Source organism: Trichoplusia ni, unplaced genomic scaffold (assembly GCF_003590095.1).
Source record: "Trichoplusia ni isolate ovarian cell line Hi5 unplaced genomic scaffold, tn1 tig00002114, whole genome shotgun sequence".
Classification (NCBI taxonomy): domain Eukaryota; kingdom Metazoa; phylum Arthropoda; class Insecta; order Lepidoptera; family Noctuidae; genus Trichoplusia; species Trichoplusia ni.
The window spans coordinates 2825-22898 of record NW_020800200.1 but is presented as its reverse complement, the minus strand read 5'-3'; the positions used below and the strand labels follow the sequence as shown (position 1 = coordinate 22898).

The 20074-nt window shown below is 34.2% G+C and overlaps 1 long non-coding RNA gene across 1 annotated transcript; it reads left to right on the top strand.

Annotated features, from left to right (window-relative positions):
- The first annotated feature begins 10421 nt into the window (after positions 1–10421).
- LOC113507442 lies at positions 10422–14699 on the top strand. Its single transcript, XR_003401856.1, has 2 exons — positions 10422–10753; positions 14080–14699. It is a non-coding gene; the product is annotated as an uncharacterized LOC113507442 (long non-coding RNA).
- Positions 14700–20074: the final 5375 nt, after the last annotated feature.

Below are 20074 nucleotides of genomic sequence, written 5' to 3'. Positions count from 1 at the left end.
ATAGGTGATATAAAACTATTGTTATTGATAGAACATTGTTTTTTAATGGCATTAAAAAATATCTCATAAACACGTCCGGTATCAGACAGTAAATTATCAAATCCAAATTATCTAATTAGTTAGAATTTTATACGAAACCTAATTAAAGAAACGTAAACTGAATTTAACGTACTTATTATTTAAGACGACTAAGCCATCTAATTACGACGCAAAAATACAATATCGTGACCAAACGATGGACTCCTATTCGAACCTGAAATGGTAGTTCTGATTTTCTAACTAGATGGCGTTGGCGTCGAATTAGATCGCGCTATGGTTTCGTTACATCGACTTGTATAAGTAGTCGCGGAACATTGACGTTCTCTAAGCTATAAGGCTCCCACATATTCTAATAATTCTACTTTCAAATTTTTGGAAAGCTGTAACACTACAATGTAGTGACAGCTTAAGAATACATAGAAAAAGCGTTTCGATAACGGGAACATTATCATTGCTGTTTCATGGCACTTGTATACTCAAACGAGCTAAATTCGATAGATTAATATTGTATAATCAAACGACTTCAAAAAAGGAGGTGCTAATTCATCTGTATTATTTAAAGTCCAAATTTCTGACGTCAGAACTTCGTACTTTTTTAAAATGTAAATAGCTGTAATTTGGTCCGTCAAAATTTTTTTCACTAAACTTATTATATATAACAAGAAAGTTTAACAGCAATTCAAAATTAAATAAAAAAATGACTCATTTTAAATAAATAATCACTGTAATTAATTATTTATAATTGAGCAAATAATGCGTTGTTTATTAACAAAAAACTAATAAAGCGATTTTCCTCTCTCTCCAATGACCAAGGTCCGTTATTGTTTCACCACCTGTATGTGTGCATTATGTATTGCAATAAATGATTTGAACAGACAAAAAAAAACAGGTTTCTTATCATTATCTTTAAGAACAGGAAAAAAACTCGTTCCTAACCCGTGTAGAGTCACCATAAATATAATGCATGTGTGTGACAGGTGCAACGTTAGCGAGAGATGGCGCTATTCCCGTCCTGAAATCCTGAATCTCGCTGTTAGGGTTCGCGGCGGGCACTATATAAGGGCGCGCAAGCTTGCCGCACGTCACTCCCACTGGAGTCAGTTGGGCCGTGCAGAGGTCCTAATTGACTTTAGTAGGGAGTCTTAAAAACTGATAAACGCCAAACCATGGCACCATGAGATTGTTTACCTTGGTGCCTTTAAATCATGATATACAAAAATATGATTTATTATTATTGTAAGATTTGAATGATTTAAATGCACATGAGGTGGCTAATGTTGCTGTGAATTTGTTACAATTTTTATTTTACTACAGAAAATATTGTTTAAAATATTCTGTCGAAATTTTGCTTTCAATAATGTCGAAAGTGTACGTTTAGACGACACGTTTGTAAATATATTTTAGTCTTAGTTTTTTATTGCATAAGGAACCTTTGATTCGTTATCAAGCAGATATAATATTTACACGGGATAAATTTCATGTTCATTTCATACAAAATAAAAATATTGAATGTTTTTCCACAATTTAAGTTCTTTATAAATAAATTTCATCAAATTTTTTTTTTGTGATTTTATAGCGAACAAAATAAAAATTTTGTGTTTAAAGTGTTGATAATCACTGGTTATAATTCAAGCACATACATTTATATTAAATACAAATTATTTAATTACTTATTTTGTTTTTTTTTATTACCAGAGCGACATAATATTATATATGTAAGGAATATCACTGGCCACGACAGTGTTATTCCACCTCTTTTATTTATTTGTTTTTTTGTCGATGTCATTTTTGAATTTTAAGAAGAAGAGTCAGTTTCTCATTATCATTTTAGTAAAATATTTCCTATATAATATAAAGAATATACATTATAATATAATATTATCATTTCTTAGAAGTAAAGGCTATAAATGTTGTTTTTTGTTCTTTCAGGTAAGTTATTCTGTAATAAATATTGTATGTTTTTGTAGTAACTTTTGTAATGAAATATTAATAAAATTTTGTACTTTCAGAAAACGCAATTACGTCTTTAATTAAGCATAAACTATTATATATATATATGTATTGTACTCCTGATATCGCTTGTGGCCTTTAATGTAAGCATGATATATCTATATGATAATCATATTAAATCTTATTTTTGGCACTTACAAATCTCAGTTGAGCTGATGAAGTTAAATAGTTTTAATTGACTTTAAAAAAAGGAGGATATTCAATTCGACCGCCTTTATAGCTTTTTTTATAATAACAGTAATAAAAGCCTTTGCCCAGCAGTGGGACACAGTGGGCTAGAGAAAAAAAAAAACAGTAATAAAAAAACATTTGCAAAGTTTAAAATGTCAGCATTAAAACCTCTATTATTAATTTTGTGGTCTGCGTGTTCAACGATTTTTTTATTGAATCGAAATTCATTAAATTACCAAGTTCTTAAATTAATACATAAGTAACCAGTCTATTCTATAATTTCAAGGACACGGTACATTTTTTCCGACGTTTTTCTGTAGACTAGCACAGTTGAATCTCTATTATATTTCAGCAAATATCAATGACTTGCGTGCGAAAAACTATTTCCTTTATTCATCTATTTATCTATTAAATATTATTTTGTCATATTTTTGGGGCTGTCAGCCTCAGTCATACATGATAAGAATAATATTTTCAGTTTTATATAATACTAGCTGTTGCCCGCGACTCCGTCCGCGTGGCCTTCAGTTTACAGCGCGCGGTGTTTCCCGTTTCGAAGGGAATGGCGAGATTAAATTTAGCCTTGAACCCTTGTAGACGCTCCCACACGTCCATTACCCTCCCTTAAATCATTAAACAATCCGGGCCCTTGAACCTTCTTTTTCACATTTCCACTCTATGATATGTATGTTTGGCTATACCAACATTAAAACTACAATTAATGTTTGCAAATAGTTTTTGTTAATATTTATTTATTTATTTATTTGGCTCATCAACAATGAGTACACTGATACATTAAAAATAAAAATACATAGCGTACTTAAATCTAAGCGTCTCACTACTTATAGAGGAGCACTGCATGCACTAAATATGCGCAAATACGCGTAGGAAATCATTAATTTCTTACAGAATTATTGATTTATAATTTAGGTAACGCTACTGGAGATTATTTTTAGATTATATTATTACATCTCACTAAAAAATTTAAACATCGTATAAATAATAATAATAATAACTTACACAATTTAAATTAAAAATAAAACCAAGCTCAATTAATTATCAGTCAACATAAGTTTTTTTACAGCTGGCACAGAGGTATGGAACAACAATATAACCAAAGAATCTGTGGAAAATGTAGCGGACAGTATATTTGTTAAGTTTAATACTAATAAATCCACTGTTTACGCTTAGTATACCACTCGTAAGTTTTTTTAGGTCCACGGTCGTAATCTTCTCTAATGTATAAAATTTCTATGTCACAATGGTAGTTACCGTACTCCTCCGAAATGGCTTCACCGATTTTTACCCATCTATTTTTCATACCCCTAAGTGATAAAGGTTGTCCACCTATGAATTTTTTATTTTATTTTTGGACGCAATCTTTTTCTTATATACTATGACAATAAAAACATACAACCCTATATTTTTATTTTTTCTAGCACCAACCCCTATTTTTTTAGCCATTTTAGTAATTCAGACAATTTTCATCCCACTTGATAACTGATATTTTTTTACTGTTCCTACTTTATCCGTTTTTTAAAGTAAATAAACATTTATTTTTAAGTGTACATACACTATACCGTAGACCGAAGCCGGTCTCCTGTTTCAGTCACACAATAAGACCTCTCTCGCTCTCTTCACAGTTTTCCGCCATCATTATCATTAATGTACTAAGTGTAGTCTTACTCTCATATTAACCATTCATTATTACTATTTCATCCATAATAATAAAAATATTAATTTTAAGTGTATTTGGCACGATTAGAGGAGTTAATCAAGTTTTAATTAAACAAACGATTTACATAACGTTAAAAATACTCAACTCCGGTTTTTGTGTTGTAGTTAGTGTAATAGTACCTATGCTTTTTTATGTAATGATTTTTTTTCAACTATTGTTTCAATTTTTTTTATGTTTTTTTTTCATTATACTATTATAACTATAATATTTTCCATTATTAAGTAATTTTATTCTTTCTATTGATATGTGTTTTGTGCAGTGAGCGATGCCAAGAAAGCGCAAAGGGGCTGATTTGAACCGTAATACTAGTAGGTTCAGAAGCATGAGAGTTAAAAGATCAGAAAGAACCGAATAACAAGTCCAGCAACAAAATGTCGATGAACATGTGAGCCAAGAACAATCAGAAGATACACGAGATGAGCGCAATGAGGTTATACGTTTAGAACAACGATAATTACGCCGTTTCACGATTAATAGGCGCAGGGCAAATGACCAACGACGCCAACGGTACTTCGTGCATTTACATCTGATTTATTTTTACTCGACTGCCAGGAGGGTTATGTGTTTAGCGCGTATCGTGTATGTATGTAATATTCTTTATTACCTTGTATCTCTAGAACCGTTGAATGGATTTTCACATTTGAGGTATCGTTAGATTTGTCTTAATAGCCCGAGTGTTTTTAGGTAGGTGAAATATAAAAAAAAAACAATATAGCGGCTGTTTGAAGCCATAATGTGAGGAAATCAAAATAAATCTACCAGGCATATTAAGTGGGGTATCAAAATGAAGTTAATCAATTATTACTTACTTTATCAATTAAGTGCTTCTATATTATTATGATAAATTATTATCTCTTTGCGCATGCCTCCGACTGCAATTCTGTTTTGATTTTTTATCTTGTTTCAGTCTTTTCAGTTGATTTTTAATTGTAGTTATCCATGCAGGCGGGTTTTTTGTTTTTTAAATTATTATTTTATTGCATTTAGCATTCCAGTATGAGCCTTATATCGATTACTAGCTTTTCGCCGGCGGCTTCGCCCGCGTCGAGGTCGGTTATATCGCGTTTCCAAGAGAATTCTTCAAATGTCCGAGATAAAAACAATCCTATGTTCTTTCTCAAGGTCAGCTGTATCTCTGTACCAAATTTCATCAAAATCAGACAGTGGTTTAGACGTGAAAGCGTAACAGATAGACAGAGTTACTTTCACATTTATAATACTAGTAGGGATAGTAGGGATGATACTCTTTCAAAAGTGGTAATTGGTGATAAGGCTAAGGACTGTCCGCATTGTCATGCTCTCAAAATTAAAAATGAGCCAACTGGGATGAAATTGAAACTCTACCAGATTCTGACGTATTCCTAAAGTCAATTGGAACATTCAATTCATGTTTTCAAATGACATCGTATGGAGCAACAGAATTTAGTTCGAAATACATACAAATACTGATGGTCAACAATATGATTCTACATTCAAAATCAGAGGCCAAGTTTATCATAAAATGGGCTCATTGCTGCCACTGCCAAACGATCCACGTACGTTTTTCAATTTTTCTACTTCATGGGCGGCGAGGATTACGAAAGCTACTTGCCTTCTTGCCAATCGCGTGAAAGCACGTTGTGACTATTATAACCTTGATTCATTTTGGCAGGCGCATCGTCAGCGACTTGGACGCTCCATTGAACGAGCACAATAAATTGTTGAAAATATTCAAATCACACATGCACAAATTACAAAGGATTTTAACGAAATTTGGTACAGAGATAGAGTTGACCTTGGGAAAGAACATAGGATAGTTTTTATTCCGGACTTTTGAAGAGTTCTCTTGGAAACGCGATATAACCGACCTCGCTAGACGCGGGCAAAGCCGCGGGCGAAAAGCTAGTTTAAAATAATTCTTAACCGTCTTTGGATAGTTTTGTACACCTAAAAGATGAAAATTGATTACTGTGACTGTCCCTAAAACAGAACGATCTAAATGTTATAACAGTAGATACAATGAAAACAATATAAATATCAACAAATGCTAGGTTAAAACAATTTACACTTTACTAGCTGTTTCCCGCGGTTTCGCCCGAAAAGTACAAGATCCCGTGGCAATTTTACGGTTTTCTCCGTATGATACATCATCATATTATATGTGAAATATAAACAATAAAAGATTTTAATTTATATTCCAAAGTAAGACTGTTATCAAAATATATCAAAAGTTTTTCTAAAAAGCAAGTAGAGTGGTTTACATTGGAAATTATTGTTTTTTTCTTCCGCAAATTTTCCATATTTTGTTTACACCTTCCCAGCAATGCTACAAATATTTGAAGACTAAAATAAGCCAAATCGGTTCATTGGTACTCGAATTTTAGCGAGACTAACGAACAGCAATTCATTTTTATATACTCACCCCCATATATATTAAATAGAACTCACTAAGTATAGCATTTATAGAAAGTCGCGTAGCGTTAGCATGCATTATCGATTCGTAGAGTTTCGTTGAGAATAATGCCATCTAGAGCAAATATTTCGTACGAAACACCCGACTCCAGTTTGGTCTAGCCATTTGGGGCCCTAATGTCGAATGTAATAGCACTGCTTTTAGCATGACTGTTATGAATCATAGATGACCTGACAAGCTTTGTTGTTTTGTTTAATTTCGCGTTTTTGTTAATACGATTTAGATTATTTAAATTGAAAACTATTTGAAATAGATTTAAAAACATTGTTTTGATGAAGTTGTTTTGTTTTTCGAGAAAGTTTTTTGTTATGATTGCTTGATGTATGCCACGTGTGCGAGAGATGGCGCTTTTCATCACCTGAAGTCCTGAATCTCGCTATTAAGGTTCGCGGCGGGCACTATATAAGGGCTTGCAAGCTTGCCGCGCGTCACTCCCACTGGAGTCAATTGGGCCGAGCAGAGGTCCTAATTGACCTTAGTAGGGAGTCTTAAAACTGAGAAACGCCAAACCATGGCACAATGAGCTTGTTCATCTTGGTCAGAGGTTTTGCTTGTGACTAGAGTGAGGAATGTAATGTGCATCTCAATCATAATATAATATACAACAATATGATTCATATCATTGTATTAAAAAAATATTGTTCAATCTCCGACTGAATAAAGTTTTCAATAATGACTAGTCCCTTTTCCTGCAAAATTTTCTTCCACAATATTTTAGAATAACGTTATTAACCCCCGCATATTTTGATTTTATGAAAAAGTTTCTATTTCTTTTTTAACTTAATACCAAATTAAAATTGATCGATCGATCTCAGTGGCGTGCACTTGGAGAGGCCTATGTCCAGCAGTGGACTGCGATAGGCTGATGATGAAATTCAAATTAAAAAAATACATTTTTCCAAGTGTGCGTAGTGTGTATGTTAGTTAACGTTTTGGTTATGTAATAACCAGATATTATTAAAACTTTACCATTAACACTAATATCTGATCCTCAAATTTCAAGTGTCAAGAATTATATTTATCAGAAATAACATGTTTTTATTCAATGAGTAGGACCCCGCCACTCGTCTCATTAATTGCGATTCCCGTAAACCAGGATCAACAATAATAACTAACCTACGAAAACCAGCTGGAACTCAAGCTCGTTGTGTCCCAGGGAAGCGATTAACCGCTTCGGAAGCCGCATCAAAATTAATCAGAAGTAGAAAATAGGAGGTGTAGGAAAAATATTTTCCACTTCTCTCCACAGCTCGCGGGAGACAACAAGACGACTAGTTGGTGTAAAGGAACATCATCATCATCTACAGCCTTTATCCTCCCACTGCTGGGCATAGGCCTCCCCTTTTTCGTGCCAATTTCTCCTGTCCTGTGCTAGCCTCATCCAGACTCGACCCGAGACCTTTACTATGTCATCGACTCATCTCGCCGGACGACCGACGCTTCTTTTGCCTTGTCTTAGCCACCATTCTGTCACCGCCTTAGTCTACCTGCCGTCATTTCGTCTGGAACATAGCAATTATAATTTTTGGTCCACCTATAAGTTCAAAATTGAACACTGTGGTGTCTTCAAAAAAGAAAATACTTATTCATTATAACAATACAATATTAATATCAACAATTGGAACGTTAAAACTGATTCATATTCCCAAAGTTGTCATAGTACAAATCGGCAACTTATTATCGATCTATACGAGTACTAGCTGTTGCCCGCGACTCCGTCTGCGTGGACTTCAGTTTACGGCGCGCCTCGATACCCCTTTCTAAAACTTGAAGTAAATGTAGTCTACATCACAACAAAGTGCCCTCAAAAATTTTCGTGAGGAACAATCATTCAAATATCCTCACAATTTACGTTAATAATATTAACCTCCTCTCCCCATAAACCTTAAAATCAAAATACATTATTTTATATAAACAATATTTACGCCTTAGTCCATTCTAAAAATAAGTTTCATACAAAAAGGTTTCCCCCCGTTTCGACACTTTCTTAAAGTTAAAAAGAAGCCTCTTGAGGAAGCCTCTAAAAAACCACCACGTTAATAACAATAGGAACAGAGCAGCAATGAAAAATCCCTACTAATATTATAACTGCGAAAGTAATTCTGTCTGCCTGTCTGTTACGCTTCCACGTCTAGACCACTGAACTGATTTAAATGAAATTTGGTACAGAGATAGAGTTGACCTTGAGAAAGAACATAGGATAGTTTTTATCCCGGAATTTTGTAGAGTTCTCTTGGAAACGCGATATAACGGACCTCGACGCGGGCGAAGCCGCGGGCGAAAAGCTAGTGTTAAATAAAACAGAGATACGTCATTTTCCCTTGAGAGTGCGTTGCAGTTACGTAAAAAATATTTATGACGAAATTATTTATCCTAAAAAGTTCAAACTAGAATTTTAAAACAACATAACATAAATAAAGGTTTACTGACTAAAACCTCTTTTTGTTGCTCTTTATAAAACTCAATTTCAGTGAATATTTTAGTAGTTACCAGTTGTGTTTAAACTGTAAAATAACAATAGTTATTGCGCATGAGCGAAGCCTGTTATTGACTTTGCAATATACTGTACTTAAATATTAGTTTTTAAGTTCTATTTTACAACCACTCTTAACTATTTTACCGATGTGTAATAATCTTTGTTCATATCTTCATAAAAGTGCGCGCAATACGTGATGTGACGTGACGTACACACTCAAACCAGTTTATGTACCATTATCTCTATAAGTAAAGCACAACAACATGTCTGTAAGCCGCGTAGCTTCGACATAAGTATAACACATGTCTGCCGACAGCATGCATTATCGATTCGGAGAGTTTCGTTGAGAATAATGCCATCTAGAGCAAATATTTCGTACGAAACACTCGACTCCAGTTTGGTCTAGCCATTTCGGGCCCTAATGTCGAATGTAATAGCACTGCTTTTAGCATGACTGTTATGAATCATAGATGACCTGACAAGCTTTGTTGTTTTGTTTAATTTCGCGTTTTTGTTAATACGATTAAGATTATTTAAATTGTAAACTATTTGAAATAGATTTAAAAACATTGTTTTGATGAAGTTGTCTTGTTTTTAGAGAAAGTTTTTTGTTATGATTGCTTGATGTATGCCACGTGTGCGAGAGATGGCGCTTTTCATCACCTGAAGTCCTGAATCTCGCTATTAAGGTTCGCGGCGGGCACTATATAAGGGCTTGCAAGCTTGCCGCGCGTCACTCCCACTGGAGTCAATTGGGCCGAGCAGAGGTCCTAATTGACCTTAGTAGGGAGTCTTAAAACTGAGAAACGCCAAAACATGGCACCTTTGCCTTGTTCACCCTGGTCGGAGCATCTAATTGAGACAAAGTTTAACAACATAATGCATGCAATTAATGCATTCGAATATGATTTAAATACCCATGAGGCGGCAACTATGCAATTAGTTTGCAATTATTATTTTATAAAATTTTTATAAAAGTTTTATAAAAAATAACTTAATATTTCTTTTCTAAACGTAACTATTTTCCTGAAATCCTGTTTTCAATAATGTCTAGTATCGTCCTTATTATTTGAATAAAATTAAAAAAAATATGTCATTGTATTTCGTAATAATTGGTCACTAAAAGAATAGAATAGTTTTTTTTTTAGGAATGTAAATGAAACATAAAGACAGCAAGTCACATGCATAGTTTAGGTTCTGAACACGAAACCCTGTTAGGACGCAGCAATTATTTTGTATAAATTTATTTTTCACATTTAAAAGATAAACCTTAATTTGTACAAAAAATAAGTTCAAAAACTTCAAATAATATTATGTATATTAATAAATTGTACGTTATATAACTTTATATTACACATATTAAAATACATAGTTGATAATATGTATCACATTTTGACCTCAAAAAACTCTTGCAGAGTTGCTTTTATGAAAAACTAGCTATAAACCGCGACTTCGCCTGCGTGGTTTGGAAATAAAATATTTTCTCGTAGCCTATGTGTTAATGCAGGGAGTAAGCTAACTCCATACCACATTTCATTTAAATCGCTTAAGCCGTTTTGACGTGAAGAAGTAACAAACATACACACTCGCAAACTTTCGCATATTAGTGGGATAAGAAACTTAAAAAAACCTCCCTAGCCCCCGTCTTCATTATACGATATAAGATTTAACGTCTATAATCTCGTATTTTTGCATTGTTTCAGACTCTACTTCAAAGCGCAGTTCGCCCAAAACGTGATCCTGTACAATGAAAAGAGGAAAACAGGATGATACAAGACAAAAATAAATAAATCAAGGACGGAGGATAAACTAAAGATGACGTATCTCTGTGGATGATGAATCAACACATATGTCTATAATTATAAATGTAAGCCAAAAGTGTTGGAAAACCTGCTACCTACTCAATATTAATAAATTCGTATTTAATTTCAAAGCGTGGACTGTTTTTGGCAAAAGTCAGGTAAACAAATATTTTAGATTAGAGACAGAATTAGGAAAAATGTTTTGTATTAAAATATTGAAACGTGTAGGCATATTTAAAGAGAGCGTGTCGAATTGCTATGCTTTGTACGCGCACTAAATGCGGGAGACGTTGCACGGCGGTTCAGCTTTAGTCATTGAGGGTCTGATAATACCAGCTTTCTCATGTAACAAAAAAGGTACATTAAATTTAAACTTATCCCGAAAATAATATTCTAAAACATGTGACAAGTGATTTTGTTGTTGTACGGACAACAATAAAAGCAAAATGTCGACAATGATCTAAAAGAAGTTATAATGATTTATTTGATGTGTTAAAACAATTTTGCTGATGGCACTTTTCTAACGAAATTATTTAACACCTTTATTATTAAGAACAAAAAAAAATATCTAATAATAATTATAATTTAACGTAATTTATTTTTGCCAATGATTAAATACGTCATAAAATAATATTAATACTACTGATTTATTAAAGATCAAAGACATAATATCAGTATTACTACAACATAAAACAAACGAGCAAATGAGACACGAGTGGAACCCATTGTGTAACTATTTATTTGTATCCAATTCTATATTTACAAATATGATGTGCGATAATTAATATTCTATCTACGAGACCTATTTAATTATGAGAAAATAGAGAAACAAAATTAAACCCTGATATCTATAAATATTTTACTTTCGGTTACAACTTACTATTTAAAATCCTTCCTCTTAATCTAAAACATAAATAATTATTACTTAAAAATAGTCATAGCATTGGTCAGCGACGGTAACATTCGAAAAACAATTACCTCTAGACCTAAAAAATAGGAGTACTCAGTGAAAATAAATTCTCAGCATCCGACAAAATTAACCTATTATTTATAAACATTTATAGGTACCGTACCGCTTAACAATCGATGATAACAATGCAGACATATTTTTTTTGCGACTTCTCCAAATTGCATCACCATTTAAACCGTCCCTTGACTTTCACAAATTTTTCAATATTAAAATAAGCCCGATCGAACAGCAATTAATTTTTATATCTAATAATAAAGATTGAATCAGTCATTACTGTAGTATTAATTAATTATGATTTAATTACGTTATATTATTTGTGCAAACGGAAAAAGATTTGCGCGGGTCTGTATTTTTTATTACAAAAATAACTTAATAAACAAATTAATAATGGAGCGTCGATTTTAAGAGAGTTGCAAAAAAATCTGTTATGAAAATATAAAGATGTATCTCAAAGCCGTTAACTGAGAGAAAAATCAAGCGTGTAATTTTTTTGTAGAATTTTTTAATACAAAAAAAAAACCCGACAAATTTCGCTATAGTTAATATTAATCTCCTAAAATCTTCCACAGTTAACACAACAAGCCTGCGAAAATTTTTGTTATTAAAATCCCTAATAAATCACATTTTGAAATATACCAAAAATATAAAAACAAATATTACTAACTATTATCCGTCAAATTACAAGACATTTCTTATTGTAATCCGCAGCGCTGGGCATCCAACGCTTGCCCTGCATGCATTGCATTTTATCTCAGTGTTTTAGACTCCCTCACCCGTCAATTGAGTCCCTCTTGGTCGATTGACGGCGAGGGAGTGCCGTACGGCAGCCGGCGCTCTGTGAGCTACGTGCGGCGGGGGACCTAACATGGCCGGATTGCACAGCGCCATCTATCCACAAAGTTATCAACTTGAAGTACGTTTGGAGAAATTAACTTTCAAATAAATACAGAAAAAATATTGGAACATATTTTTTAAATCAATTAATGAATAATCAGAACCAATACTAAGGGTTTTTTTAATAAAATCTCAATAGAAACCAAAAAGGAATTGAATTGTTTCTTTGACAGCGAAGGATGGCCAAGCTAAAACCAATCGTATTTCTGAAAGCTAAAATTTATTTTATAGTTGAGGTTTGATGAAAAGCCTGCTTTTCGGGCCAGGTAGAGTCAGATGGGATACTCACACAGCATCACCTATGTGTGTATCTACTATCAACGCATTGCGCTCATAGTAAACGCTCCGCAAAGCGTCCGCCTCAATGGTTTCGTTTTTGCTTAACGGGCAGTTATATTTTAACGAAATGACGCATTTTTCAGATTCATTCAAATTAATTAAAAATAATTACATAACATATATTAAAACTAGTTGACCGAGAAAACTTTGTTTTGCCAAGGTGCAGTAAATGATAAAATAGGAGTGAAAAATAAAAACCATTAGGAGGATAAAAAATAGATATTCGATAAGACTCAGGACTTAGCCAATAAGAATAAAATAAAATCATAAGAATCAGTTTAGCTGATCATCAATTAATTTCAAAACCCTAGTAAAAAAAAGTTTCTAATAAAATTTGACTCTAGGCTATTTGCGTACCAAATTTCTAGAATCGGTTTGATAGTTTTAGCGCGAAAACGAGACAGACAAAAAGACAGAGGTTCCATTGCATTTTAATATAATATTACAGACAGGCAGATATGTCAAAGTTATAAAACCGCTCTCTTTGGGGTAAAATAAGAAAAAAACATTAATACAGCTGCGAAATATTGAACACCAGGACAGTATCGTAATCAATGAAACATGTTTGACCCAAACATCTAATACTGTTTGGGGCCCTCTAGATTCATAAAACGTGGAAATAAAAAAAAGCAAGCTCAAAACTTAAAACAAAATAGCTACGAAAGAATTTTATAACAAAGCTTAAAACATAAAAGGCGCTTTTTTAAATGTTGCGTTACATTTTTGCGATGATCGTTATTATTAAAATTTATTGTTTTTTACATCTTGAAAATTACGCAGACAAAGTCGCGGGCAACAGCTAGCTAATCTATAAAGCTGAAGAGTTTGTTTGTTTGTTTGAATGCGCTAATCTCAGGAACTACAGGTTCAAATTGAAAAAACATTTTTGTGTTCAATAGATCAGTAATCGAGGAAGGTTTTAGGCTATAAACCATCACGCTGCGACTAATAGGAGCGAAGATACAATGGAAAATTTGGAAAAAACGGGGTAGATCTAAATCATAACATGTATCTTCTAACCACGCGGACGAAGTCGCGGGCAACAGCTAGTTTTATTATAAATGAATAATTATTATGAAGTATAAAGTGTGGGTGTCAGGTCAAATACCGTTGTGAAAACATATCTTTTCCATACTCCTACTACACGAGAGAGAACACAGCTATACTGACATTTATTCATTGTTTCAGACTGTCCTACGGACGAAGGACTGGCGACAAGACCCTTCCAATAGAAAACGACGATATGGTGTGGAAAACAAGCAACAATACAAGATACAACAACCAAGATGATTATCATTATCACAAATTATTTGAATCCAAGCCGTTGTTCGTAGCATCGCGCGGTCGGATCTTGGTTATACCATACAACATAAAAATATAAACCTTTGTTGTTGGGTAGAGCGGGGGAATCCTCATGGAAACCCGCTCCCTCGTCAGACTCTTACTGACTAAACCTGAACCGCCGTGCTACATCATCCGCACTTTTATGTCGGTGTACGGCAAAGCGTTGCAAGCCTCCAAACAACCATGCCCAGATTTAAGGAAGTCGAATGAAAATAGCCTTTGGCCAAATTCTAGTAAAAATACTATTAAAAAGTTCACGTAACATAAACTGAATCTAAAATGATGATAGACACATCATCACGTGTATAGATTTGGATTTTATGAGAATTAAAAAATTGTTTTCGTACTAACTAAATGATTATAATCTTCCTTTTGTATATTTTTGATAAATCAAGATTTTCGCCACCATTCGCCATTAGAACATGTAATTGTAAATAGGAAAATAACAATAAATGATGTAAGAAAAGTCATTCCCGTTATTTCATCAAAAATCCCTTCACGGAAAACGGAAAAATTCTCTCGCATAATTATTCACCTTAATATAATATTTACTTGTAGTACATAGCCACAACCAATTCGGTGGAATTAATTATAAATATTAGAAGTGAAACTTCTTTATGAGCATGAGGGGAAAATTTTTACAGATGTAACGTCACGCTGGTATGCAACGGAAGTGTCAAAAAAGAGAGAGAAAGAGCGATCGAGACCGTTTGAGAGAAGACAGGGCGAACGAGCAAGTGAGAAAGATTCAGAGAAAAAGTGAGACAGAGCGAACGTCGTATCACGCACAGAGCTAAAGAGTGAGAGGTGGGAGAGAGCTATAGTGAGAAAGATTGAACGAGAGAGACAATACGGGATATCGAGAAAAAATACACGCCATATTGGTTGTGTATTCGTTTACTAGTTAATTATTTATATTTGAATGTCAATTAAATTCCTAACCTATCTTCCTGTTTCCCTTCCTCTTAGTCTCGGAAATTTAAAGTTTTAGATTTGTATAAATATAAACAAGATTTATAAATTAGTTCGCCAAAGAAGTTTCACTTCTTTGTATGCATGCATTTTTTTATCTAGCCCAGTGACAAAAAGCTGGGCAAAGGCCAGCCCCAAATCCTTCCACGATTCTCTGTCCTGGGCCTCATGGAACCAGCCTGCGCGGTAAGCGTTAAGATCATCACCGCTTCCTAGGCCTCTCACAGCGACGCCGTCCATCCGCTAGCTCTCATGATGAGGTGACTTTTGCCCAGTAGTCGATTACCAATACTGCTATACCTATGTACATGACTTTTGTGGAACGCAGAACGAGAAATTAACACCTAAAATATGACAATATTTGCCAACGGGAGTAGGAAAAACATTTCCTAATTTATGCTTTAGCCAAGTCATCCAGTCGTAAGAAATCGGGCGGGTGTTACACAAGAAGAGACGATGTTTGAGCTAAGCGGCATGCCAGCTACTTCTCTTGTCGAACCTGATGTAAGATATGTCGCTCCCGTATCGGTCCGTCCGGTCATGAAAGGCGTTGTATCACAGACAACACCACATAAAACGTCTGCAATAGACGAAAAGGCAGTTGGTATTATTTTGTGAGCTCATAAACACATTCATCCACTGCGGGGCATAGGCCTATCTTCGGCTGCTCGCATCCAGCTCCTGCCAGCCATCTTGCGCAGATCATCTATCCATCGTGTCTGACGACATCTTACACTACGTTTGCCGAGGTCTCCACTTGAGAGAGAGACGATTTTCTGAATATGATGATTTAATTTTTATGCGAAAGTATTTGAATATGAGGACTGGTTTCAATCGTGGCATTCGAGAACTTTCGAACGCTCCTAAATCTCTTTGGATATTAGATTCTAGAATTGATTTTAGGGATGTTATAAACACAACCATATATAAAAATTTCTTGTGCTGAAAAAAAGCTCAAAAGCTGTTAAATATGATGATCTAATCTATACTAATATATAAAGCTGAAGAGTTTGTTTGTTTGTTTGAACGCGCTAATCTCAGGAACTACTGGTCCAAATTATTTTTGTGTTGAATAGACCATTAATCGAGGAAGGCTTTAGGCTATAAACCATCACGCTGCGACTAATAGGAGCAAAGATAGGTACAATGGAAAATGTGAAAAAACAGGACAGGTAATAAAATCATAACTTATATCTTCTACTCACGGGGACGAAGTCGCGGGCAACAGCTAGTATATGAATAATGCGATACTATATACTAATAAAATGAAAGTACGTATTTAACAGATTGTAATGCAATTTGGCAAACAGATAGTCTAGACTGTCTAGAGCCTGAGTAAGGACATATGCTTATTAACTGTAAAAAGGTTGTAAGGGGTTGAAAGTTTATTTATAACACAACGGCTAACACAATACGGCTTTGAAATTAAGCTTAAATATTGTTTATTTAAAATTTTAAAATATTTGCCCAGCAATTTTAGGATGTTTTGATTTTAAGGGGTAATGGGGCGGGTGTAATTAGCGTGACTATAACCCTTATGTATCTCTATAATCCTCGAATGTTTCCGTAGATGTTTAAATGGTTATTGATTACTGAATAGATTTTGAAGAAAGTTTTCTGTAAAACAGTAATATTTATTATAACATGTACACGTATATACACGTGTATCTACATTTACGAAATATGCGTATTCGTAGTTAAGCATATACAGCTGTTTAAAACTGCAAATGAAATATGTCCACGCAACAGACGAGATCCTTTTAGATTAGCACAGAGTGATCTACCAAGACTGACCAAATATAATAAAAATTGTCTTGCAACATGTGTGCGGATATATAACAAGATGCCAAGTAAATTCAAAGTATTAAATATAAGATTATTAAAGATTGCATTATATAAATGGTTAAGTGATTGTAATTTTTATAGTTTAAAAGAATTTATGGATTACAAATGTTAATGTATAAATAGTTTAGTTTCCTAAAAAATTTGCGTGCTATGTTCATCTTAGCTAAACATGCTTGTACCTACTATATACCTATTTAACACCTTTGTATACCATGTTTAATGCAAATAAACGATTTATTATTATTATTAAAACATTTATTCCACGCGGACGGAGTAGCGACCAATAGATAGTTATAAACATTCTAAAAGTCCTTATCGAATAAATATATATTGCAGTTAATAATAAAATAATCCTAAATTTATTCACACTTGAACGTGCAAATTATTTTTAGACTTCCTTGAAACGTACTCAATGGGAAACCCGGATCACTGACCTACCTCAATGCATAGTACAGCAAGTACCCTAATATAATGCACTGTCTGTTGCTATTGATTTTCGGGGCTTGATTGCCTATAGCGCCATCTGCCCGAAACATAGCGAAACCATCCGCGAACTTTGTTCTACTGTTTCCGCTGCACTGTTTGAGGACCGATGGACTCTATTGCACTAGACAAAAGACTGAATTTCGCATGAGCATCGCAGTTACTGTCACTCAAGTCAGATGAGTTCTTTAAAATTAATAATTATAAATTTTTGATGAGTACTTAATGCATAGTATAGATATACTATATATATTTTCAAAGATGTTATCTGAGATGGTCATTGCTTTTTTATTCTTTTCATGTTTTTTTTTCGCGGTATTTTGAAGGCCATAGATGCTGCGATAGATGGCGTTGTTGGCGGGGGCTGAAGGTGTCGGGGTTGGCGGTGGCAGCGGGGGTCGGGAGCGGCGGCCGCCCCTATATAAAGGCTCACCGCTGTGCCGTACGGCACTTTTCTAGTTAGTTAGGACAAGAAAAGCTCCTAATTAACTAGAAAAGTACTTAAAACACTGATCAGGAGGTAAACAGCTCCAAATATGTATGACGGCTGGCTGATTACTGAATGTGTAAAGTAAATCATTATCATCATCTCAGCCTACAGCAGTCCACTGTTGGACATAGGCCTCTATAATGTTCTCCAGCGTGACCGGTTCATTGCCACCTGCATCCAACGGGACCCAGCGGTTTTCACTAGGTCGTCGGTCCATCTAGCAGGTGGCCGAAGTAAATGGTTATTCATTAATATAAATCATGAGAGTTTAGTTTGATTTATTTATTTAAATCGTCTTAACTAAATTTTCAGTTAAGTTTTCAATAATTTAATGCATATTTATAAATTAAAGCTAAGAATGTTAAACAACAAAAATCTTAGATATGAAATCCTCATTTGTTTCACCTGAAATTAAAATAATACGAGTAATTTTTCATTGAAATATTCATTGAATTATAAAACGTTCAATTTAATATTACAATATAAAGAAATCGCAGTAGGGAAGCTTAGAGCTGGCATGACTTTCTCTAGTTTTCATTCCTTTTTAGAGATAAACAAGCAGTTGCGTCGAGACTTGGCTAGTTTTTTACAGAATGTTTTTGTTGGGATCTCTGTTGTCTAAGTATATTGCTAACAATAAGTTGTCTATTGTGTAGTTGAATGTTGGTGAATGTAATAAATAAAAGTGAACACATACACACAATAAATATGGTAGATGCAGGACTGACAAGCTTCTTTTTTATATACTAGCTGTTGCCCGCGACTGCGTCCGCGTTGTTGGAAGATATAAGTTATGATTTTATTATAATCGGTTAAGTTAGTAGAGTCCAAAAATTTTTTTACCAATTTTTTTGTAATTCTTTTATATAGGTTTTTTGGGTATCTTGAACCGTCTTCGCAACTCATGCAACGGAAGCAGTCGAAGATGAATAATTTTCCCTGGTTTTTCCACATTTTCCATTGTATCTTCGCTCCTATTAGTCGCAGCATGATGGTATATAGCCTGAAACCTACCTCGATGAATGGTCTATTGAACACAAAAAGATTTTTTTGTATAGATATAGTATAGATAGTCTATACTAATAAATAAAGCGGAAGAGTTTCGAAATTATATAATAACTAGCGACTGAGGGACTGTCTTTATGTATTAACATCATTTTGTAAAATGATTAGAGCTCTCAGCAGGATATATAATTACATGGTCTTCATATCGTTTTAAACTTGCTGCAGAGTTTATCATCTGACTTGTTATCTCTTGGTAAATGATACAGATGAAATTACCTAGATTCTGGCGCCTCTCAAGATTTATGAAAGATCTTAAAAAAACATTACAAATTTAAGATTAACATACTTGAAAATATTCGGAATCATTATAAAAATGTAAGGATACAGTATTTGTAGCTTAAGACAAAAAGTTTAAAAACGATACAACAAAACCACAAAAATTTGCGCAAAAGGCTAACCAGACTTTGAATGGCCGCGACAGGGATCGAACCTGCGTCTTCCGAACGTTACTTCAGATGCTTTAACCACTAAGCTACGCGGCCGGTAGTAACACATTTCAAATTTAACTTTGTATTCTACTTTGTCTGTTGTATTTCAAGCGTTTTTAGATTCTACGTTGATAGCGTTTAAGTCCATTTTCGAGTGTGATAAGGTACTCCTCTGACCTGCGCACTCGTAGCTTTGAGAAGGCCCTTTAATAGGAGAGCTAACGTAAAAGCGGCGACAGAATACAAATTGCTATACATTGCCGGCAACGGTACAGCACCTTTGATACCAGACAGGCTCGGCTCCGCAGTGTATTGCAATACGAACGACGAATCTTGCACTATCTGAAAGTTTTTAGTACTACTAGTCGACGTCCTTACTTCATTGCAGGGAACCAGCAGAATACCAGCGTCAGGTATTATTCCTGATACATTCTGAGCTGGGCCCTTCGGTGCAAACTTAAGGCTTGTATTCTCGCTAGTGACCTTGTGCATTTGGACGGATTATTATATTATGATTACTATAGAAATCAGACCTATTTTTAAAAAGTAACCAAAC